The 23,391-nt window shown below is 50.0% G+C and overlaps 1 protein-coding gene and 1 pseudogene across 2 annotated transcripts in view; both read left to right on the forward strand.

Moving 5' to 3' along the window:
• The first annotated feature begins 2,806 nt into the window (after positions 1-2,806).
• The window catches only part of PC (pyruvate carboxylase), a 105,115-nt gene continuing 84,530 nt past the window's right edge, over positions 2,807-23,391 (forward strand). The window contains exons 1-2 of one of the 2 annotated variants that reach the window (XM_047775148.1): positions 2,807-2,903; positions 7,482-7,519. The gene's annotated coding sequence lies outside the window, so the exon portion shown is untranslated. The remainder of the gene's footprint in view (positions 2,904-7,481; positions 7,520-23,391) is intronic. The other variant, XM_047775149.1, reaches the window with a different exon arrangement.
• Positions 4,406-23,391, forward strand: part of LOC125124097 (uncharacterized) — a 57,329-nt pseudogene continuing 38,343 nt past the window's right edge.

The following is a 23,391-nucleotide window of genomic DNA, read 5'->3' on the forward strand; positions in this document are numbered from 1 at the left end:
GGGTCTCAATACTGACCCACTTTAGCACCATTTGGAGCACTGCTAAAACTGGCTGTGCAGGAGTCCCCCATTGTGGTTCCCACATCATGTCCATGAGGATGTGAGTTTGATCCCTGGCCTTGCGGCTCCTATTCAGCCCCTAGCCTGGGAAATTCCATATGCTGCAGGTGCAGCCCTAAAGAGAACAACAAACAACCCCCCCGCCCCTCGTCCCCTCAAATTAGCAGTACAACAAACGGGATCTCGTTTTCCGGAAATGGACCTCAGTGGTGTTCTACTGGTGATTCTAAGACCTCTGAGTTGGTGGCTAATATGTATAAGAGTCAAGGGGTGGGGCTCAGCCACTAGCACCTTGTCCCAAGGAGATTCTGTCACTAGTGTTACAGAAGCCCGCACTGAGAAATGCCTCTTCTAGCCACACTGGACACCCCAGCCAGGCTTTTGCCTGGGCAGTTTGAGATACCCCTCTCAGCTTTATCCTCCTGGGGAACTCAGCCTGGAGGTAGGACAGAGCCTGGATGGAGAGGTGTCTTGTTTCATCAAACATCAAACTTGAACTAATTCATGTGCTTGAGCTAACTGTCCAAAAGTCATACTATGTTTGTTCACAGCTGTCTCTCTTCTACTTCTTAATTAGCTTCTTCAGACCTCTCCCTAGTGTTGTTGACATGGGAGTCACCGGAACCGGAGTGGAGCCACTTGCCCTCTGCTCCAGACTCAGGATGTCACAGGGACCGGCTGGGACTGAGCTGATGTTCGGGAAAACTGGCTTTGCCTCTTGAGGGATGTTGAACCCAAAGACACAACCAAGCCAAAGATCAGGAGAAGGAAGGCTGTATTACATGCAGCAAGTAAGGAGAACACCGGGGATCTTTCCTAAGGCGGTGTCTTCCCGAGTAGAAAAACTGGGGAAGTTTTAAGATAAGGGTACATGCATATTCATGAAGGGGCTTGAGCAGAGGAGAATTCAGCAAAGAATTGAAGCAAAGGTTAACCGAGTTAGGTTCCAGTTGACTTAGTGTTTAGAGCCTGGGGTGGGGAGGGGGTGTTTAGGTTCAGCCCTAAAGCTCAAGAAAGTGCTTCAGGCTAATCTTTATCACCGAAACAGAACTGGAAATTTACAACTGATTTGTGGTCTTTGCTATTGTTACAGCTCTTGCCTGATAACAGTGCTTGTTCCCTTGAGATTACTACTACTGGTACTTCTTCAGGGCGAGCATTGTGGCCAGGCTTAGATCACAAACCGGCTTAAGCCAAAAATGGCTTCTCTTATGTCAAGAAAGCCATGTCTGGTTCCCTTTCTGTGGGGGCTCCCTACCTTATCTGCTTACACTGACACTTAACAGCTTCTGTACCTTGGTCAGCCCTAGAGCAGGGTCTTGCCTTTTCTGACATCTCACAGATGCACATCAGGGAGATAAGATACAGACAGAAAGTGTTGAAGTCACAAGATAAGCACACACACTGGAAGAGCAATAGGGACAAGTAAATGACAGACTCGGTGTCCATCCAGCCCAGTCCCTTTCATGAAGAAATTTAGTCCAGAGAGGGAGGGCACCTGCCCAAAGTCACACAGCTTTGTCTTTCCTGCATAAAGACGATTGTGAAGCAGAAAGTCCTTGGGACTTGGACATTTAATAGAATGTGAGCTCTATGACGTGATGGCAGAGGCTAAGTTGTTTTCACCTGGTCTCTGGCAGAGCACCAGGCCCATAGTAGGTGCTGAAGAGGTGTTTGGTACGCGAATGAATACATGAATCTGGAAAATTTGAATTTTAATCCTTGTTCTGGTACTAAAATAGCTGTGTTGGATTGACCCGGGTTGGAGTTCATTCAGATACATGGAAGGAAGGACAAGGAAGTCGGAAGGACAAACACAATAGACACACAGAGTCAGAGAAGAGAAGGGAGCTGTAACTGCTTTCTGCACTCAATAATCAATTTTCATTTAACAAGATGTTCTCGGAGTCCTTAATCCTCCCAATTGTCTGGAAGCAGCTGATTTCTCCTGTCTGGATCACCATCTGATGTAACACCTATCTTTTCTCATTGGGAGGTAGAAATTTTGGTTTGCTTTTGACATTCCCGCATCCCCTGGTTGGCGCAGGGCCCAATTTATGAAGCTTTCAGTTCAACCAAGCCTTCTAACCCTCTAGGCCCTGAGTGGCTTCAATTTACAGATTAGGAAACTGAGGCTCTGCGAGGTGAGATTGCTTGGCCAAGGTCACACAGAGACTCCTATCATCACCACTCCCACAGCTGCTAAAGGACACAATCGCGCAAACCCGTATGGCACAAGCGCCATATCCTTCCTCCTTCCTTTCGCAAACCCTTTCTTCCAATCTCTTCTCCATCAGCCACTCGCTTGCATCTGCGTCTAGCCAGGATCCCTAAACCCGGGTGCGATCTGTATGCTTGCGGCTTTGAGAAACACGTGCTACTCGGGTGAATGGATCGCACGTCCCCACCCCCGCCAACAGCCAATCACAGCCTGTCAGAGGACGGACACTTCCGCCTATTGCGGGCAGCGGCCAGGGCTGTGCGGCCCACGTGGGGCTCTGGAGACAAGGGAGTAGGCGGTGGTGCGCCAGGGGCGGGCTCCCCCAGCCTGGTCACCAATCCAGGGTCCCGCCGGGGATGCGAGGGGCGGGGCTGACGTGGGGCGCCAAGGCTTAAACGTGACGGGCAGGAGGGCGTAAGGAGGAGTCCGGAGCAGGGAGCGGAGAGTGACAGGCGACGCTGTCCAATAACAGGAGGGGTTGGGCTGCCTGAGCCAATAGAAAGTCCGTAAGGCGGGACGAGGACTGCAGCAAGTTCGGTTGCGCGGAGACCGCAGCTGTTCCCTGTCAGTGGAGGCAGCGGCTGTAGAGGCGGTGGCGACGACTTGCGGCGGCAGCGAGGAGGTGAGTGCCGGCGGCGCTGAGCACCTTCCTCTTCCCGCAGCGGGTCGGAGCGGGTGGGCGTGCGCCGGCGCTGCCGCGGGGGACGCTTATGTAAGGGTCGCGCGCGCCCAGGCGCGCGGGCTCCACGAGTGACGACTGGAGAAGACGGCGGCGGGCGGTGCGCGACGCGATGCGGCGCGCGCCGCCCCTCCCCCTCCGGCGGGGGACTGTCTGCGGGAGTTGCCCCGCTCCTCGCCCCGCCCGGGGGCCCCTCTCCCCTGTCCTCCCGGCCCGCTGCCCCGGGAGCATCCTTCCCGCGCGGGCGCAGCCTGGCTTCATCCGCCCCGCACCCTTGAGGGCCGCCGGCGGCTTTATTCTCGCTCTCTGGCCCATTTTGCAGATGGAGAAACTGACGTGCGGAGCCCACAAAAGCCTCGCGCGAGGTCCCTGAGGGCTCGAGCCCAAGTCTATCAGAATCCGAAGCCCAAGGGTTGCCCATCCTACGGGCACTTGCTCAGCTGTCAAGAAAGCGGTGGCGTGTAAGGCTAGGGTTTTCCGTGTTCCAAGTGCCTGCGCTCCACTTCCCCCAGGATCCTCCTAGTAACCCCGGGCAGCATTCTTGTAATTCCACTTCGTTTCAGAGGAGGAATCTAGAAGTGCCCAGAAGCGATGATTAGGAGGTGGGGCTGGGCTCAGCCCGTTATTTCTGCAGCTTTTAGCAGTTTCCAAAGTGCAATGAGGAGCAGCTGGCCCTCCGGGAAATGCCCTCCTGGGCACGGAGTGGAAGCCCTGGCTTTGAGGCCCTGCCATACAGGTTCCTTCCAGCACATCTAGCTTCGTGTACTTGAGTGAGTTGGTTCACCTCTGGGGACCCTTTTCCTCATCTCACAAGTGGTTGAGGCTAGGCCAGGTCCCTAAGTCCCTGGAAGCTTTGATGGTCTTAAAAATCTGATTACAGTTCACTTTGTGAGAAAGAGTAGGGCAGGGATGCCCATTCTGCAACTGAGAAAACTGAGGCTCAAAGAGATGCCGATATTTGCCAGATCACAACCAGAGCCTCCCTGGTTGTGATCTGGCAAATACCGTCTTTGCTTTCCCATCGCTCCCATACCCACTGCTACCAGCAGCCCTGGCCTCCCCACTTCTCCTGCCTGTGCTGGGGTGGATGTGCTCAGCATTTCTGTTCTCTTACAGCTACAGCTTCTCTGCTTGCCTGCTCTTCATCTAAACTTTTGAATGCCTTTTTTTTTTTTTTGCCACCGCATGCAGTGGCTTGATGTGGGATCTCAGTTCCAAGATCAAGGAACTTGGGCTGTAGGGGTGAAGAGCACCAAATCCTAACCACTAGACAACCAGGGAACTCTCTTAACTCTTGGGGTCTTAACTGTATTCTTTGCATACCTGTCGTGCTCAGGGTCCTAAACTGGGTGCTGAACAAAGACCTGGGAGACGAGGTGTTCTGGAATTGCCAACAGACTGGTTGAGGGAGAGGAAAAGAAAGGGAACGTAAGCAGCAGTTCAGCATGCCGCAGATGTCTGTAGAGAGCTGGTATCGGGAGGTGACATGTGGCCTAGGGGGACATGGATGAGGAAGTTCCACAGAGGCTGGCACATCAGGGCAAAATACACACTAAAGCCGGGGAGAGGGCAGAAGAACCTGGCATGGGTTGGAGAAGGTTTTAGGGATGAATCGAGTTGTGAGCCTCTTGGTTCTACCAGCTGACAGTGAAGAAGCAGTGATTGATTGGATTTAAACAGTCAAGCTTTTATGATGGAGTACAGGTGAGTTTTAAGTGACTGGAACCTACCAGAAGGCGGCTGAGGAAGGTGGAAGGAGATTGTGGAGGGAATGGCACTTCCCAGTTGAGTGTGAGAAGTTTGGTGGGTCACTGCGCAGATGTCTCCGCGGAGAAGTAACGAGGCGAGGGCACTTGCTAAGGGGCGGGTAAGTTGGCGAGAGATGGGGTCCCAAGGTGCTAAGGTGCCTGGTTGGGCTCTGAAGGCCCAGCAAGCAGACCTGAGCCGCAGTTTGTTGTTTGCCTTCTAGTGAGCGGCTGTGAGCAGGTGTCCTCGTGAGAAGTTTCTTAGTGGCTGCTCTGCCCTGCGGGAAGGGCTTTGTTCGCTGTGGTTGCTCAATATCTACTTGTTGAATTGACTTTGGCCACCATTCAAAGTTTCCGCAGTTTACCCCACTGTCCGCTCTGATCCTGCTTCCCCATCTCCCTGCTGAAGCCAGCTGCCTCGGTTCTCGCCCCCAGGATCACCTCTCGGAGAGCTTTGCCTTGGTGTTGTAACCCCGTTGGGTGTCCCCTCCCACCTGTGACGTGCCAGTGCGGGCGGTTTGCCCTGTTTTGTCCTCTGCCTTGCTTGCTCTCGTCTGGCTTCCAGCACCCCCGGTGCTGTGCTCCGTGCCTGTCCTAACAATGCTCACGGAGGTGCCAGAACAGGGGCAGGGCTGGCCTGCGGACACAGGTCTCATTCCAAGCGGCAGCATGTTCAGGAGCTGTAGGGGTGACTGTCATGTGTCAGAGCGTCTGGGAGGGAGGCCTGGGCAGGCACCGACTGTCCAGATGTCTGCCTAGCACGCTAGCTGGACCCAGCCTCCCGCGGGAGAACATGTCTCCTGAGGACCAGTGCCGGCCTTCCCTTTGGAGGCCTCCCAAGAGCATCTTGCTCTCTCTGAACAGGGCCCACCTCCCACATCCAGAAAGGGTGCCTGTCCGGGGGCCCTTCTCTCTCCCGGAGGCATCCCTCACGGAAGCGGGCCGTTTCCCCCCCCCTCCTCTCTCTGAAGCCTCACCTGGGTCTGCCTGGGCGTCCCCTCCCCTCCCCTCCGTCTCCGCTGCGGATGCTTTGCCAAGCTGTCAAGGGGCCTGGCAGTGGAAGGCGGGGAAAGGACGAAGAGAGTAAACCATTTCCTCTCACTGATGAGAAGATAGGAGCCCATCTGTTGGGCTTTTTCTTCCATTTGACCTCACAGGTACCCTCTTCTGCCTCATCCTCACCTGAGACTAGTCTCTGGTGCCTGGAAACTCCCTTCTCCTTGTCCTTCCTCTGCTGCCCTCCTGTTCCTGGTGACCTTGTTCTCTGCAGGACTTTTCCTTTTATCTTGTCTTGTCAAGATTACTCTTCAGGGGAGTTCCTCTGTGGCTCAGCAGATTAAGGACCTGGCATTGTTGCTGCTGTGGTGCGGGTTCGATCCCTGGCCCGGGAACTTGCACGTGCTGAGGGCGAGGCCAAAAAGAAAAAATTGCTCTTCAGGCTTTCCCGCATTAAGCCTTGCCGTATCTATTCTGTTGGATGTGGGTTTATTCTTTTATATTAATTATGATAAGTGATGATTTATTGTTATTCATAAGAAAAGCCAACCTTTGTTGAGCTCTTACTCTGTGGTGGCCAGGACCTTGCTAAGCCCCCTTTATGTAGTATTTGATGATCACAGCAGCCCTGCCACAAAAGCACCGCTAGCTCCTTGTTTACAGATGGGAAACCGTGGGTGAAACGAGTTGCCCGGAGCCACGCAGCTAGGAAAGGGGCTGTGGCTGCAAGCTGGCAGGCGCAGGGTTCCTGCCTGGCTCCCTAACCTCTATTAACTAGCCCCCAGCACCTTGCTTTCTGGAACTTGGGCAGCATGGCCTGTGCCTTCTGGCGAGGTGCTTTATGCAGGGCGCTCTCGGGAACATGTTCTGAACTGAATGCCTCAAACATTCATTTGCATCCTTGACATAATGTACCAAGGCAACTGGTTTTCTCAGAACAGAGACTTAGTTCATTGGGTGGTTTGCTGGCCTGTATCTCTATTTTGCTCTTCATTGACCAGTGGCTTGAGCTGACGGACAGGTGTGGCCTTTCAAAAACAAACAGGCTGTAAATGCTAAGTGGTCCCACAACACCAACTGGGCCGGTGGGTCCAGACACAGGGTGTGCTCGTGTGTGTGTGTGGTGGTGGGGTCTCTGTAGGAAAGGATCTGAGGAAATAGACACACCAGCTTAATTTGTGTCAGAACAAATTAGAGCAAGACAGGAACCAGGAGCAGAGAATCAGAGGGGAGGTGGCTCCTGGAGGATTGGGAACAGCTCTGCAGAGAAAATGGGCCTGGGGCTGGCTGGAGGCTGGCAGGAAGACAAGGCCCTTCAGTTAAAGCAAGAACAGTTTCTAGAACTTCTTGTTCTTGTGTAGCTGGTGGCAGAAAAAGGTTTTCCTTAAATGCTCCCCTCTAAGCACGTTGGCTGATGTCTGCGCGCATCCTCCGTACCAGGCATTCCAGACGCACGCCTGTGCCTTGAGTGGGTTACCCTCCTTGGGGACCGTCCCACATGGCGGGTCTTGTCACACCCTTGTCACAGTTGAAACAAGCTTTGAGTGGTTCTGGGATGGGGGGGCGGGGGAGGGCAGAGCAGCAAGCATGGAGCCCAGGCAGCTGGATGACACAGCTGGGGTGCCCTTGGCGTGGCGCTGGCCTGGTCCCCCGCCCCCCAGAGGAGGGGCAGCAAAGCAGCAGTTCTTCTCTGGGTTCTTGGTCTGTGCCGGCCCCACCTGGGTTCTCTGGGGAATGCGTGGAGAGAAACAAGGGTAATGCTTTTCCTCTCTCTATTTAGGTAGCACCTGCCTTCCGAGAGCTGACAGAACACCGAGGGTAAGTCCTGGGCCTGGATCCAGGTCAGTGGGATGCATGTGGGTCGCTTTCAGGAGCATCCGCTATAGAGCTTAGCAGCCTGGCTCGTCAGTTCCGGAGCGCAATAAATAAAAAAGGGCCAAGCTCTGATTTCTGGAAAATATAAGCCGTCTTTGTCTGTTCCCAACTCTCTTGCTTGTCTGGGTTTTCACGGGAAAGCAGTTGGCCAGCCTCAGCAGGAGGCCTTACTTCTGGAAGGGCATGGCCTGGGACGCCTGTAGGGGGCAAGGGCCGGGGCCCCCCAGGTCCGCCAGAAGCATCTGCAGGGCAGGGCGGCCTCTGAGAAGACCCCTTGAGTCAGTGCGGAGAGCAGGCCGCTGGCTCAGGAAGTGGCTCTGTCCACTGGCTGGGAGAGCACTTGACCCGCATGCCAGACAGTGATGCTCAGCCTTGGGAGTCACGGTGACGAAGGGCTGAAGGCTGACTTGTCCCTCCTTCCCCCACATAGCTTGTTCTGTGTGCCAGTGCTGCCCTGTAAACCTCCTGTGCTAAGGTCTCCCCTCGCACAGGAAACTCTGCTGATCGCGCTGAGCCCGGGGCATCTCAGCCTAAATGCCGAGCGAGGCGCTCATGACCGGTGTCCACCCGAAGGTCCCGTCTGTCTCTGGCGGCTGGTCGGGGAGAGCGTCCCAGCTGGACATGGTCCTGGCTCTGTCTCGTATCCCGCCTGCGTTTCAGACACTGATCTGCTCTTCCCTCCACCACAGGCAGGCCAGCTGCTGCCCCCGGTTCACAGCCAGGTGCCCTGGGAACTGTGAGGCTCAGGGACAACTGCCCAGAGCTCAGGTCCAGTGCTCAGCGTGAGGACTCCTTTGTTTGGGATTTTTCTCGGGTGACCCTTCCGGAGCCAGAAGCCGTTTTCCTCTCCGAGATGTTCCCATCGCCCTTGCTTGTCCCAGGTCTTGGGCCAGCAGTGGTCGTCTTCCACTCTGGGAGTGAGTCTGCTGGGAAAGGCGGGCCGAGTGTACGGCAGGTGGGGACGGACGGTGGAGACGGCTCCGGACCTTCGACAGACCCCACCCTCCGCAAGGTTTCCACCTCCTGTCCGGGCTGATAGAGCTGAGCGTTGCTGCTTTTCCTGGCATCCCTGTGAGGAGGAGAGGGGGCCACTGGCGGGAGGCCCCCCAAAGCAACTCTCTTGTGGAGCTGAGAAATGGGGGCCCAGGGAAGGCCAATTAGCAGCATCCAAGATTCTGATCCTCCCCCTTTTCCTCAGAGCGTCATCTTTTATTGCATGTCTTCCCCAAATCCATTACTAGGAAGGGAAATTTAGTCGCCAGGAAGGGCCCCCTTCTCCCAGGTCATCTAATTAGTTAAAGCTTGTTTGGTTCCTCAGTCCCGAAGTCCCACTCAGTCCCTGGAGCTTTGCTTAGTTGCGGTCACTAAGACTCTGCCATTGAAGGTCCCTGCCCTCCCCTGTCCTCCTTCTGTCTCCTTGGTGACCCTGGAGGGAGGTGGATGAAGCCTCTGGGTCAGCTCAACCCCACGGCCCCCCGCCCCTCACCTCTTTTTCCTGATCTGCCTGCAGGCCAGAGAAGCAGGAGGGGGGCTGGGATGCCACGGCCGCTCGCGTACGTTTCCACCAGCTGTGTGTGGAATGGGGCCAGACTCCACATGTGGCAGCTCCTCTCCTGACCGACATCCGTCCCCGCCTGAGGCCTCGGGAAAATTCCATGATGTGGCTGTGCTGAGTCATGCTTAGTGTCTGAGGATCCGTATGTCACCTTTCGCGTGTCTGTCACCGGTCAGCCCTGGGTCTGGGAAAGGCTGCAGCTTCTACAGCAGCCGTGATATCCTGCTGCTGATCCTTTCTGTTTACCCACTGCTGTGTGCCTCTCCCGAGTGCTTTGACTGCTGTGCCGTTTATCAGTATATCATTGATTAATATTAAATACTAAGTGGATTACTTATTCTGGAAAATATTCCTCTCATGAATGAAGAAACTGAGGTTTGGAGAGACTAAGTGACTTGGAGAATTTTGGGTGACTGGCGAGTGGCAAGTCTGGGTGAGATTTTTGATGATATCTCACTCCCACACACCCCCCCTTGTGGTTTCTTGTGTAGTGCAAAGATTATTCAGAAGATACTTTGGTTGAAAAAAATGATTTTCAATTTGTTCAAGTTACAAACTCAAAAAAAATCTCATTCTTTAAGGGCTAGACTTTTCCATTTAGCTTTTAAGTATAGCCTACAAATCTTTTCTGTTCTTTTTTTTTTTTTTTCTCTTTTTGATTCTAGAAAATTTTAACAATCACTTTAAGGGGCCCTTTGGTTAATACTTGATCCATTTGCAAGCTTAACTCATTGGAAAATTCCAGATCGAGTTTATGAATGACGTTCAACTTCCTTTAATTAATACTTGCAAGTGTCTGATTAACAAAATCTTTAATACTTCAGTATTCCTGTAAATCTAATAATTTAAACGGACTCAGTTTTTCTTAAACATTCCTGTGTTGTTTTATGTTTTATTATTGATGCAGCTTTATTGAGGTATTTTTGACAGAATAAACTGCACATATTTTAAGTGTATGCTTTATGTTTTGACATATGCATATACTTGTGAAATCATAACTGCAATTAGGACAGTGATTATCCCACAGCATCCCCACGCCCCTTGGCAATCCCTCCCTCCCTCATGCCCCTTGGCAATTCCTCTTTGCCTCCCTCACCCACATGCAACCCTGAACTGTTTCTGTTACTATAGATTAGGTTGCAATTTCTGGAATTTTCCAGAAGCGGAATCGTGTAGTATGCATTCCTTTTTGGTCTGGCTTCATTCACTCGGCATGATGATTTTGGAATTTGTCCATATTGTGTGTACCAATAGTTCCTTTCATTTCTGAGTAATATTCCATTAGCGGAAATTCCACAAGTTGTTTCTCCACTCACCTTTTGCTGGTCATTTTCGTTGTTTCCAGCTTTTGGCGATTCTAAATAAAGGTGCTCTGAGCCTCTGTGTACAGGTCTTTGTATGGACATGCATTTCCTTTTCTCTTGGGCAAAGGTGTAGGAGCGGAGCGGCTGGATTGTGTGGTAGGTGTGTGTTTGGCTTAAACTGCCCAGCCGTCTTCCAAAGTGACTGTACCATTTTACATTTCCGCCCACCAGCGACGGATAAGAGTTCTGGTTTCTCCACATTCTCACCAACACTGGATATGACCAGTCGTTCATTTTAGCTGTTCTAAGAGGTGTGTAGTAGTATCTCATGGTGGTTTCAATTTGAATTTCCCTGGTGACCAATGATGTTGAGCATCTTTTCATATGCTTATTGGTCATCTGAAATACTGATTTTTTTTGCCTTTTTTTAGGGCTATACCTGCAGCATATTGAAGTTCCCAGGCTAGGGGTCGAATCAGAGCTACAGCTGCCAGCCTACACCACAGCCACAGCAATGTGGGGATCCGAGCCATGTCTGCAACCTACACCACAGGTCACAGCAATGCCGGATCCTTAACCCACTGAGTGAGGCCAGGGATCAAACCCGCATCCTCAAGGACACTAGTCTGATTCACCTCTGCTGCACCTCAACAGGAACTCCCTGAAATACTGATTTTAAACTTAGTCAAATTCCAACTTAAAAATCCCAAGCTTAAGAGTTTGCTTGTGATTTAGCAGGTTAAGGATCCCGCATTGTCACTGCAGTGGCTCAGGTCACTGCTGTGGTGTGGGTTTGATCCTGGCCTCAGAACTTCCACATGCCATACCCGTGGCCAAAAAAGTTTTTTCAAAAAAATCCGAGCTTAAACCAATTATTCATTTACTAACTCATTACTCTGAACAGACCAAATTCCCTTGAACATTAAAACACATTCAAGATGGAGTTCCTTCGTGGCTCAGTGGTTAATGAATTAGACTAGGAACCATGAGGTTGCGGGTTCGATTCCTGGCCTTGCTCAGTGGGTTAAGGATCCAGTGTTGCCGTGAGCTGTGGTGTAGGTTGCAAACTCGGTTCAGATCCCACGTTGCTGTGGTTTTGGCATAGGCTGGTGGCTACAGCTCTGATTAGACCCCTAGCCTGGGAACCTCTGTATGCCGTAGGAGAGGCCCTAGGAAAAGGCAAAAAGACAAAAAAAAAATAAAAATAAAAACACCTTCAAGAAACATATACACACAGATTTCCTAACACAAAATTATAGATAGTATGCTTTTTATTTTCTTAGGCATATTTATATGCTTAAATTTAGTCTTCCTGGAATTAAAGACGCTTGCCTAACGGGAAAAATATCTCAAACTATAGTAAGTTATTTTCGTGAATAACTTTTGGAATTTCTTGCTCAACTGGATGACACTTCTTTATAATTCAAGAGCTTGCTGCCCAGTTTGAAACTAGGTCTTGGAATTCCCGTCGTGGCGCAGTGGTTAACGGATCCGACTAGGAACCATGAGGTTGTGGGTTCGATCCCTGCCCTTGCTCAGTGGGTTAAGGATCTGGCGTTGCTGTGAGCTGTGGTGTAGGTTGCAGACGTGGCTCGGATCCCGCGTTGCTGTGGTTCTGGTGTAGGCCGGTGGCTGCAGCTCCGATTTGACCCCTAGCCTGGGAACCTCCATATGCCACAGGAGCGGCCCAAGAAATGGCAAAAAAAAAAAAGAAACTAGGTCTTAGCCTTTGAGTCCAACTTTTAGGCTGAGCTCTGAGTCATTGCCATTTTGCTCCCAACTGGGGATGGTCCCATAGCCCACGTCCCTAGGTTGAAGCATGCCTAATCCTTCTCTTCCTGTGAAACTCTGCACTTCTTCTCTCTCTCTCTTTCTCTCTCTCTTTTTTTTTTTTTTTTGGTCTTTTTAGGGCTGTACCTGAGGCATATGAAAGTTCCCAGGCTAGGGGTCCAATCAGAGCTGCAGCTGCCAGTCAAGACCACAGCTCACGGCAACCCTGGATCCTTAACCCACTGAGCAAGGCCAAGGATCGACCCCCCAGTCCTCATGGATTCTAGTTGGGTTTGTTGCCCCTGAGCCACGATGCAAACTCCGGAACTCTGCATGTCTACATCTAGGCTGCTGTACTGTGTGCCTGAATTCAGTTAGTCCACTTGAGGCTTCATTTCTGTGCGCTGTGGCCACAAAATTGGTGGAATTCAAATACAAGATGGGTGGAATTTAGATTATGCCTATCCTCCAAGCCTTTGACCAAAGACTAGATTTAAAATCATGCCAGTGACACAGCCGTGCTAGAACTTGAGTCCCAGTCTTCTGTGTCCAGCTCTGGCATTGCCTCCCTACACTTCCATTTTCTCAAGTGAAGAAAAAGGGAGTCTGCTACTTCAGAGTCTTGGTTTCTGGCTTGATTACTGAGAAATTCTGGTACCTGGAACCCATGCCTACCTTTTGCCTTTCTTTGGTTCATCCCCTGAAAGTGGCGAGCGAGAACCCTGGCCTCTCCCTAACCTTCCAGTGGAGAGCTATAAACCTCTTGGGAGGGGGCATTGTCATCTAATTTTTGTTAGAGATTTGGATTTAGATGATAAACAGACTTGCATTCATGTCTTGGTCCCTTGGTGTGGCCCCAGGAAACTTGTGACTGATGAGTGGGACCTGGTTGGAAATGACTACTGCAGTCTGACCCCTCTCCCCTGATGTCTGATGCTTATGTAATTCCAAGGGGGTAAAAGCAAAGGTCTGGGGAGTTCCAGGAAAAGGAAGTTTGAGTGGGGTACTTAGATTCTGGCTTTTCAGAGGTTTTAAATACAGCCTTTCCTTACCTTTGGCTCTGAGTTGCCCCTTCAGGTGGTGAAGGAGCATTGCGTGACAAGCAGCATGGCTATTACCTGATGGCAGTGACCTCACTGAGTTTCAGTCTTCATCCAAAGAGAGAGGAAAATGGGCTCCACTACAGGGCAGGGCATTAAGTGGCAGAAGATACAGAGAAGATTAAACCTAAAACTTAAAAGATATTTGACATGGCAGATTCAATTCCAGAAATGTAACCTAAGGTATGATAGGACAAGCGCACAAAGTACTAGGCTGTTCAGATCAGCATCTTATCGTCACAAATGGGAAGCCACCAAAATGTACATTAGGAAAGGATTGCTACATATGTAAGCCCTTCAGTGTTATGCAATGCAGCTTTAAAAACAGGCCACTTGGGAGTTCCCGCCATGACTCAGTGGGTTAAGAGTCTAACCGCAGTGGCTTGTGTCACTATGGAGGTGCGGGTTTGTTCCCTGGCGCAGTGGGTTAAAGGATCTAGCTCTGCCACAGCTGCAGCTCGGATTCAGTCGCTGGCCTGGGAACTTACATATGCTGTGGGTATAGCCATAAAAAAAAAAGAAAAATTAGCCTATGGGCCCTCATCAAAACTGTTGCTCTAGGAGTTCCCTTTGTGGCTCACGGGTTCGAACTCAACTAGCATCCATGAGGATGTGGGTTCAATCCCAGATTCACTCAGTGGGTTAAGGATCTGGCGTCGCCATGAGCTGTGCTGTAGGCGAAGATGTGGCTTGGATCCCGTGTGGCTGTGGCATAGGCTGGTGGCTACAGCTCCGATTGGACCCCTAGCCTGGGAAGCTCCATATGCTGCGGGTGCGGCCCTTAAAAGAAAGAAAAAAAACAAAAAAAAACTGTTGCTCTAAATCTTTTACCACAGAGCAAGAGCCACAGTGCTTTTACTAGAGAAAAGTAAAAGTGTATAACACATTTTTGGTTATTTTTGAATGTTATTCCAATTTTTTTTCTGGATGCTGGAATTATAAAATTACGTGTTTAAAATTTTTTTGCTGTGTCTTTTAATTTTAATCATATTTTTAAAATATATAGAGAGGAGTTACCTGGTGGCTCAGTGGGTCAGGGGTCCAGTGTTGTCATTGCTGTGGTGAGCGTTGCTGTTGTGGCACAGGTTCCATCCCTGGCCTGGGAACTTCTGCGTGCCAAGGGGGTGGCCAAAGAGTATATAGAGAAGTGTGGCATTTATAACACTACCTGGGGCTTAAGATCAAGACCAGGGTATTTAAGTATCCAAGTTCTTTCTTTTATCCCTAGTCCGCAAAAAAAATTATTTAGGGACCCGAAAGCCTCTTCTGAACGCCACAGGAGATATAGATTCCTGGGGAATGGTGAAAGAGGACTTCTTCGTTTATTTTTTATTTTATTTTATTTTTTTATTTTTTGTCTTTTTAGCTATTTCTTGGGCCGCTCCCGGGGCATATGGAGGTTCCCAGGCTAGGGGTCTAGTCGGAGCTGTAGCCACCAGCCTACGCCAGAGCCACAGCAACGTGGGATCCGAGCCACGTCTGCAGCCTACACCACAGCTCACGGCAACGCCGGATGGTTAACCCACTGCGCAAGGGCAGGGACCGAACCGGCAACCTCATGGTTCCTAGTCGGATTCGTTAACCACTGCGCCGCAACGGGAACTCTGAGAGGACTTCTTTAAAGAGACTTCTCTGTGAAGGAAATGAGAAAACTGGCAAAAATTGTCAAAATCAGCTTTCTCCAAACTCTGGGAATTAACCAAAGGCTTGCAGCAATCCAAGGAACACTTATTCAAGAAAAGTGGCTGAATCTTATTTTCAGTGAAAAATTATGAGGCGTGTAAAGAGACAGGAAAGAATGCATGTACACACGAAAAGACACAATCCATAGAAACTGGCCCTGAGGAAACTCAGACATTGGACTTTAGAGACAAAGACTTCAAATCAGCTGTTTTAAAACATGTTTAAGTTCCCGTCGTGGCTCAGCCTAAATGACCCCAACTCATATCCATGAGATTGCGGGTTCGATCCCTGGTCTCGCTCAGTGGTTTAAGGATCCAGCGTTGCCATGAGCTGTGGTGTAGGCTGGCAGCTGCAGCTCTAATTCGACCCCTAGCCTGGGAACTTCCATTCAGGGCTACAGGTAAGGCCCTGAAAAGCAAAAAATAAAATGTTTGAAAAACTAGGGTGTTCCCTGGTTGCCTGGTGGTGAAAAGATCTGGCGTTATCATTGCTGTGGTGCAGGTTTGGTTCCTGACCCCGTGACGTCTGCAGGCCACCGGCACTGAAGGAAAAAAACCCCAACAACTGGAGGGAGGTGTGAAAACAGAACAGTGCCTCACCAAATAGAGATGATCAGCAAGTGATAGAAATTACCAAAAAAAAACAAAAAACAAAAAGATTCTGGAGTTGGAAAGTACAATACGTAAAACGAACAACACATCAGAGGGGCTCAGGAGCGTTGGGCAGGCAGGAAAATCGGCAAACTTGAAGACAGGTCAGTGATATTCAACACTCTGGGAACAGAAGGAAAGAAGAATGAAGGAAAATGAGCCGCACCTCAGACACCCAGGAGTCATCATCAAACATACATACGACGGGAGTCCTCCAAAGAGGATTCTGCGGCAGAATGAGTGTGTGAGGAAAGACGCCCCAGGGAGTTCTCGGAGGACCTGGCAGGTTGAGGCTCCTGTGTTCTCACGCTGGGCTCTGCTTGCTGCTGTGTGGCAAAGGTTCAGTCCCCAGCCCAGGAATTCCCACATACTGCCTGTGTAGCAAAAAAGAAAAAAACAAAAACAAAAACAAAAAAGCCCCAAGAGAGAACCTGAAATAAACATTGCAACTCTCAAAAAAAAAAAAAAAAAAAAAAGAATAGCCTCAAACTCCCCAAATTCACATTGAAAAACAGTGCTTTCCACACCCAGGTAGTTCAGTGTACTTCCAGTAGGATAAAATCAGAGATTCACACCTAGACACATCATAATTGAAGAAAAAAATCTTGAAAGCAGCAAGAGATAAGCAGCTCATTGCAAGGAATCTTTGGTAAGATTAAGAGCTCATTTCTCCTGGAAACCCTGGAGGCCAGAGGCACTGGCATGAGCACAGGTGCCTTATGAGGCAAACAAAACCTTCAGCTGTATTTGACCTTTGATGCTCAGATCTCTTCCATCTTCAGGGGTAACACGTCATTCTTGTCCCTCACACTTGACCTGCAGGAATTCTGTCTTTTGCAAAGTTTCCCTCCGAAGGTAGTTTTAGAAATACCTAAGAAATGCTTACTATGTGTTCCACCAAGTATGAGACATCGGGGCTCAAGAAATGTTTGTTAAATGAATGAGATCTACCTGGGTGACTAATTTCCTTGGCCACCTGTCTGGTCCCTCTTCTCTTCTGCATGTCACCTCATTCTCCCTGTCACAGGACTGTTGCCGCTTTCTTTATACTCTTTTGCCTTAAGCATGCAAGCAGCCCTGTCTCATAACTTCTTAGGGTACTTTTTTTTTTTTTTTTTTTTTAAGGGCTTCATTTGCAGCATATGGAAGTTCCCAGTCTAGGTGTTGAATCGGAGCTGCAGCTGCCAGCCTACACCCCAGCAATGCAGGATCCGAGGATTTGATCTCTGGCTTGGGAACTTCTGTATGCCCCAGGTGTGGCTGAAAAGAAAAAAAAAATACTACCAGATCACAAAATTTTACTGAGTGCTTGGGGATAGCAGAAGGGAATTCCAACAGAGAAAAAAAAAAATTTGTTCCCAAAGGTAAATTCCACCTTTTTTTTTTTTTGGTCTTTTTTGCCATTTCTTGGGCTGCTCCTGTGGCATATGGAGGTTCCCAGGCTGTAGCTGGGAGTTGAATCGGAGCTGTAGCTGCCAGCCTACACCAGAGCCACAGCAACGCAGGATCTGAGCTGCGTCTACAACCTACACCACAGCTCACGGCAATACCGGATCCTTAACCCATTGAGCGAGGCCAGGGATTGAACCTGTAACCTCATGGTTCCTAGTCGGATTCGTTAACCACTGAGGCACCACGGGAACTCCAGGTAAATTCAACCTTCACTTCAGGAAAAATACAGCTACTGTGACCCAATAGAGGCCTCCCCTCTGTACATCGGCCATCAAGGATTCAACACATATTGGGGTCTAATCTCAATCCCAGGTCACTGTGGAACCAACCACTGATGTTCTGCTGCTTGGGTTGTTGATAATATTCCTTATATGTGGATAGCACTTGGTAGTTTTATTATTTATTGGTTCTCAGTGGGACAGGTTAAGGTCATGGCTTTACCTTGTCTACGGATGATGGACCAGAGGTTCAGCAGTGACTTGCCCTGCTCCACAGTAGCGGCAGAGCCAAGCTCTGGAAGCAGCAATCCCAATTCCTGGCCTCGGGTTCTTCCTGCTGTTCCACAGGGTATTAGAATGTGAGGTCTCAGTGTCACTCTGTACCCATCTGGAAAAAACAACCTGGAACTCTCCAGCTTTCCAGCTTCATCTTTTGATGCGTGTTTGCAGCTTCTGTCCCATGAGGGATTTGTCGTCACTTGGGCTTGTGGCCAGTTGGGAGTCTTCGCGCAGGACAGGCCTCTTCCCTGCTGTATTGCCTGAGGCCGAGTCAGTATATGCTTAAGGCTTTCCTCAGCCTTGCTGTTCTGTTCCCGCCGTTGCAAAACCGCTGTTTGTGTTTTGGCTGACCTGAACCAGCTTTCCGTCCTTTTTACTTCTGATGTTCTTAAATGGCAATTTCAATACTTGGCAGAATAAATTCCCCGTGGTCTAATCCTGTGTTTTTGCAATTGATTGAATGATGTAAGAAGGGCAAAAGTTATTCCTGTGCATGTTTATTCCAAGAAATTGTTTCTCCTCTCCCCAAGCATTTGTTGTGCATCTGGGGTAGGCAGAGATGCTGGGCTGGGAGCTGTAAGGCTCCAGGGGGCTCTGACGACGTGGCCCTTGCCCTCCGTTGCTTAGTCTGTGGTTGAGGAGAGAACAAGGCCAAATACTGGCTCGAGTGGTGACTAGTTGATAAGGAACAGTCCACATTGCTGTTTACTGGGCACTGTTTCTGTGGCAGGTGAGATGCAACATGTAAAATGAACACAGAGAGGTTCCTTTGGGGCATTGTCACTACCGCTTGCATTGCTGCTGAGGTGAGAGTGCAATCCCTGGCCAGGGAACTTAGATATGCTGAGGTTAAAAAAAAAATAAAAATAAATAAAAATAAAAGGAATGTAGGAGATTATCAGGGAGGTGTTCCCTGGTGGCCTGGCATTGTCAGTGCTGTGTCACTGCTGAGGTGTGGATTCGATCCCTGACCAGGGAACTTCTGCATGCCTGGAACTTCTTTGGGTGGAAAGAAAGGGAGGACGGAGGGAAGGAGAGAGAAGGGAGGGGAAGGAAGGAAGAGAATTCTCAGGGAAGTGGCATGTCCGTGGTTGAGAATGGGAGTTTGGGGCTTAGTCTTTTACTGGCTCTGTCACTTCTGGCCAATTCCTTAGCCTCTTTGGTTTCCTGCAAAATAGTGGCAGTAAGACCTTCCTCATGGGGTTGTTGGGGGGGATTAGATGAGATAACGTACAGTGGCACTTAGTGGGCACGTCGTAGTGGTGGCCGTGTTGATGCGGCCAGTGGAGAGCAGGTCCAGGAGAGGTCACTGTGGAGAGGAGAACACACAAGGCCAAGGGCCTGCAAGCCGAGGGGTCCTGGGGGGAGCTGCTCAGCAAGGACTTCGTGGGAGAGTTGGCCCTTGCACGAGGGGGTCATATTTAGGTTGGTGGAGAGAAGGAGCTGGCACCCGGAGCAAAGTCGTGGTGATGAGAATAGCCAGGCATTGCAAGGGGTGACGCCCCCAGCCTCACCGGCAGGAGGAAGGCCATGGAAGCTCCATGAGGGGGGAGATTTGGTCCAATTTGTTTTCTGTTGAACCCACAGGACACTGGCACTTAGGAAACCCTGTGGAAAGAATGGAGGCTGTTGGGGAGTAGCCAGCACCAGGGCCGGGAGAGTTCTGTGAATGCCCAGCTGCCTGTTGGGGTTTGAGACATTGAGAAGCCTCTTTGATTCTTGAGCTGACAACTCCCTCCCCCCACCCCCACCCCAAGGTGAATGGGGTTTTGAGAAACTTCTGGAAGCAGTGGGCTGGCTGACCTGGGGTCGGGAGAGGCAGAAGGTCAGGATGGGGGACCAGCTCTGCGAGGCAGTTGCACATCAGGCCAGGGCCAGGGTGGTGGTGGGAAGGAAGAGGCGCACACAGAGGATTGCCAGGGGGTGAAGTGGGGAGAGGACTCGGAGAGTTCTAGTTTGCTGCTCGTCCTCCCTCTGGAAAAGCCCAGCAGGAAGAGCAACCCCTCCGTGCAGCTGAAGGACTGAGGTCGGGGACAGTGAGAAGCGTAGAAACAGAGCGTTGGAATGGGTGCCTCCCGTGGAGATGGGCTTTTAACCCCCGCTCAGAATGTCCTTAGAAAACTGGGTTTGCTTGAGACAAGAGCAGTTAGTCCTGGAGAAAAATTGGACTAGATTGGGGGGCGGGCAGGGGGGTCTTCTGACAGGAGGGAAGGAGGTGGAGACGGAAGTCACAGGTTAGAGAATGAAGGCTTTACCTTCTAGAAGAGGTCTGAGTCCAGCCCTGTAGCTGGATTCTCTCTCTGTTTTTACCACTCTGCCCTGTGCCCCAGCGGCTTGCCTGTCCAGCAGGAGGGAACACACAGCTTAAACAGGCTTTTCTCGTCAGGGGGCAGATGAGAGACATTTCTGGGGCGGAGGGCTCCAGAATGGAGCCATTCCCAGCAGATTTATGGCCCCGGAAGGATGTTTCAGTCACTGCCTCTTGGAGATTTTTGTCCCAGCCCAGCAGAGGAAGCCCAGGGATCCAGTCATCCACAGGATCCCAGCCAGGGGTCTCTGATGGTGTTTTTTACTTCCAACACCTCTGACACCAAATATGTGCTGTTTTTCCCAACGCCAACAACTTCTCTGACACCAGAGAGTGGAGTTAGTGCAGATACCACAGGTTATAGCTCAGTACCTACTTTGGTCACCAGTCACAAGTCCCCGGTTATCACCTGTACTTTTTTTTTTTATTACTCAAATGAATTTATCACATCTGTAGTTATCACCTGTACTTTTGACCAACCAGCTATAAATAGGCGATTCCCAGCACCTCCTCCTCAGGTTTGATAATTTGCTATAGGGGCTCGCAGAACTCAGGGAAACTGCTACATTTACCGACTTATTCCAAAGGATACAAATAAATAGCCAGTTAAAGGGGGACTTCAGGCGAGGTCTGGAAGGATCCAAACACCTGGTCTTCTGTCCCCGTGGAGGTGGGTGCCTCACCTTCCTGGCACCTGGAAGCTCCCTGATCCCTGCTGTTTAGGCTCTTTGTGGAGGTTCCGTTATGTAGGCATGACCGGCCACTGGTGATTAACTCCGTCTCTAGCCCCTCTCCCCGTTCTAGAAGTCTGAGGGTTGGGCTGAAGGTTCCAGTCCTCTGATCACATGGTTCATTCCTCTGGCAGCCGGCCCCCATCCTGAAGCTGCACCTACAGCCCACCGGAAGTCATTGTATCAGCATAAGCTCAGGTGTGGGTGAAGGGGTCCTTTGCCAAAGAAGCTGCTCTCCAGAGTTCCTATTGTGGCTCCGCAGTAACAAACCCAACAAGTGTCCATGGGGACTCGGGTTTGATCCCTGGCCCCGCTCAGTGGGTTAAGGATCCGCATTACTGTGGCTGTGGTGTAGGCCGGCAGCTGCAGCTCCGATTTGACCCCTAGCCTGGAAACTTCCATATGCTGAGGGTGCAGCCCTAAAAACACACATATGCTCTTCTCACCCCTGTCACTCAGGAAATCCCAAGGATTTTAGAAACTCTTGTGCCAGGAATGGAGGACAAAGACCAAACATTTATTTCTAATTATATGACAACATCACAGGGTCTTTATGGAACTCTGGGCTTGGATGGGCCGGAGTTGTAGCCTTACCGTGGAATCATTCGAGGGTGATGAGATTGCAGCTATCCACCCTGAAATCTGAGGTCCGGCGAAAGTTACTGACTGGGCAAAGGAAGTCCAGGAGTGACCTGGTAACTGCCTTAGAGATGCTACACTTGAACCTAATAGAGTTTTATAACAGGTTACCAAGTGGTAACCCAAAGGATTAGGGCTTAACTTTAAAAAAAAAGTTATGTATTTTTACTTATTTACGTCTTTGACTGTGCCTGAGGCATGCAGAAGTTCCTGAGCCAGGGATTGAACTCAGACCAGAGCTATAACCAGAGCCACAACAGTGACAATGCCAGATCCTTAACCCTCTGAGCCACAAGGGAATTCCAAGAGTTATGTATTTTAGCTAAGTAACACTTATGCAAGAAGTCTGAGGGTTGGGCTGAAAGTTCCAGCCCTCCGATTACATGGTTTAAATGTATAAAAATCTTCTTTGGTTCTGTCTCCCTTGCAGCCTACCTAACTTCACTCCCTGGACGCCACCTTTGGTTCAGGTGTGTCTGTCCTTTTAGATCTGATGTATCCATTTAAATCAAGTATACCTCTGTTCTTTTTTCTTCCTACACCCTCTCTGCTCTGTGCCCTTTCCATTTATCTGTGTTTCTGAGCCATCTTCCCACATGTGTACAGATGTCTGCCTCACTCTTTCACAGCTGTGCAGCATTCCTTGGCTTTTTTCTTTATGCCGTGCGTTTATTGCAAAACGTGTCACTCAGAAGGCATATTTAAGACATGTACATGCACGCAAAACAAAATAATAAAATGAACATATATGTTCCCATCCCCAGACTTTTAGTTAAGGACTAAAACGTTGGGACCATATAAACCCCCTAAGTGCATTGCCCAGTTGAGGCTGTTTACCCCCACAGCTCTTCTGACTTTTTGTAATAATCATTTCTTGATTTTCTCAGTAGTTTTACCACTGATGAACAATCTCTGAATAACTTAGTTCAGTTGTGCCTTTTTTTGAGTATGGTAGACCTGGAGTCATACTGCAGACTTCGGTGACTCGCTTGGCATTGCCTTTGAGGTTCCTCCGTGGAGATGCATGTCACTCTTTTCCTTTTCATGGCTATGAATGTGCTACAGTGTATTTATCCTTTCTGCTTCCACGAAGATTTGTTCTTAGAAAGCACCCTGCCGTGCACATTCTTATTCATGACTGCTGCTGTATAGGAGCAGGCTTCTCCAGGGTATAAACCAGGAATGATGTTTCTGTCACATCTGATTCTTCCAGGTGATGCAAAACTCTGTTCCCAAACCTGATCACCCATGCTTGTGGTGGGAATTTGAACCACAATTCTGTGAGGGTTGTCTTGTGATGACAGCTTCTTGGGGTGAGTTTTTTCGTTTCTCCACCTGCTCAGTGCTGGAGGCAGTGATGTTTGATTTTTCGTGCAGGTGCTCGTGGGGGTAAGGAGAGCTAGATCAGGTTTCTTTCTGCTTCACTCACATTCCGAGAGAGCATCCTTGGAAGCCACAGCTTCGCCCGGAGGTGAGATTTCCTTAGACCTCCCACCTCGAGGGGGCTCTGGGCTCTGCGCCTGTGCCCTTTGAAACTTTGAAAACTGAAGCTGAGGTTTGCCTTGGTTCTGCAAACTTTAGTGTTTACCTGCCTCTCTGGATTTCTGCCTCTGCTTAGCTTTTGGCCCAAGTATTCCTTATTTTCTTGCTATCTTATCTATGCTTTTAAGAAAAAATTTAACTGTATATACATATACACACCCATTTTATCTAGCATTTTAGTGTTTTGGTTTTTTTTTTTTTTTTTTTTTGCCCTTTCTAGGGCCGCTCCCGCGGCATATGGAGGTTCCCAGGCTAGGGGTTGAATCGGAGCTGTAGCCACCGGCCTACACCACAGCCACAGCAATGCTGGATCCGAGCCTCGTCTGCGACCTACACCACAGCTCATGGCAACACTGGATCCTTAACCCACCGAGCAAGGCCAGGAGTCTTACCCGCAACCTCATGGTTCCTAATCGGATTTGTTAACCCCTGTGCCACGACGGGAACTCTGCGTTTTAGTTATTTTTCAGGAGGAGGGATGGCTGGTTATCTAAGCTGGCTAGAAAAATTCTTGTTTAACTTTAAAGTAGTGTTTCTGAGGAGTTCCTGCTGAGATATAGCTGGTTAAGCATCTGGTGTTGTCT

The sequence above is a fragment of the Phacochoerus africanus genome, chromosome 4 (genome assembly GCF_016906955.1).
Source record: "Phacochoerus africanus isolate WHEZ1 chromosome 4, ROS_Pafr_v1, whole genome shotgun sequence".
NCBI lineage: Eukaryota > Metazoa > Chordata > Mammalia > Artiodactyla > Suidae > Phacochoerus > Phacochoerus africanus.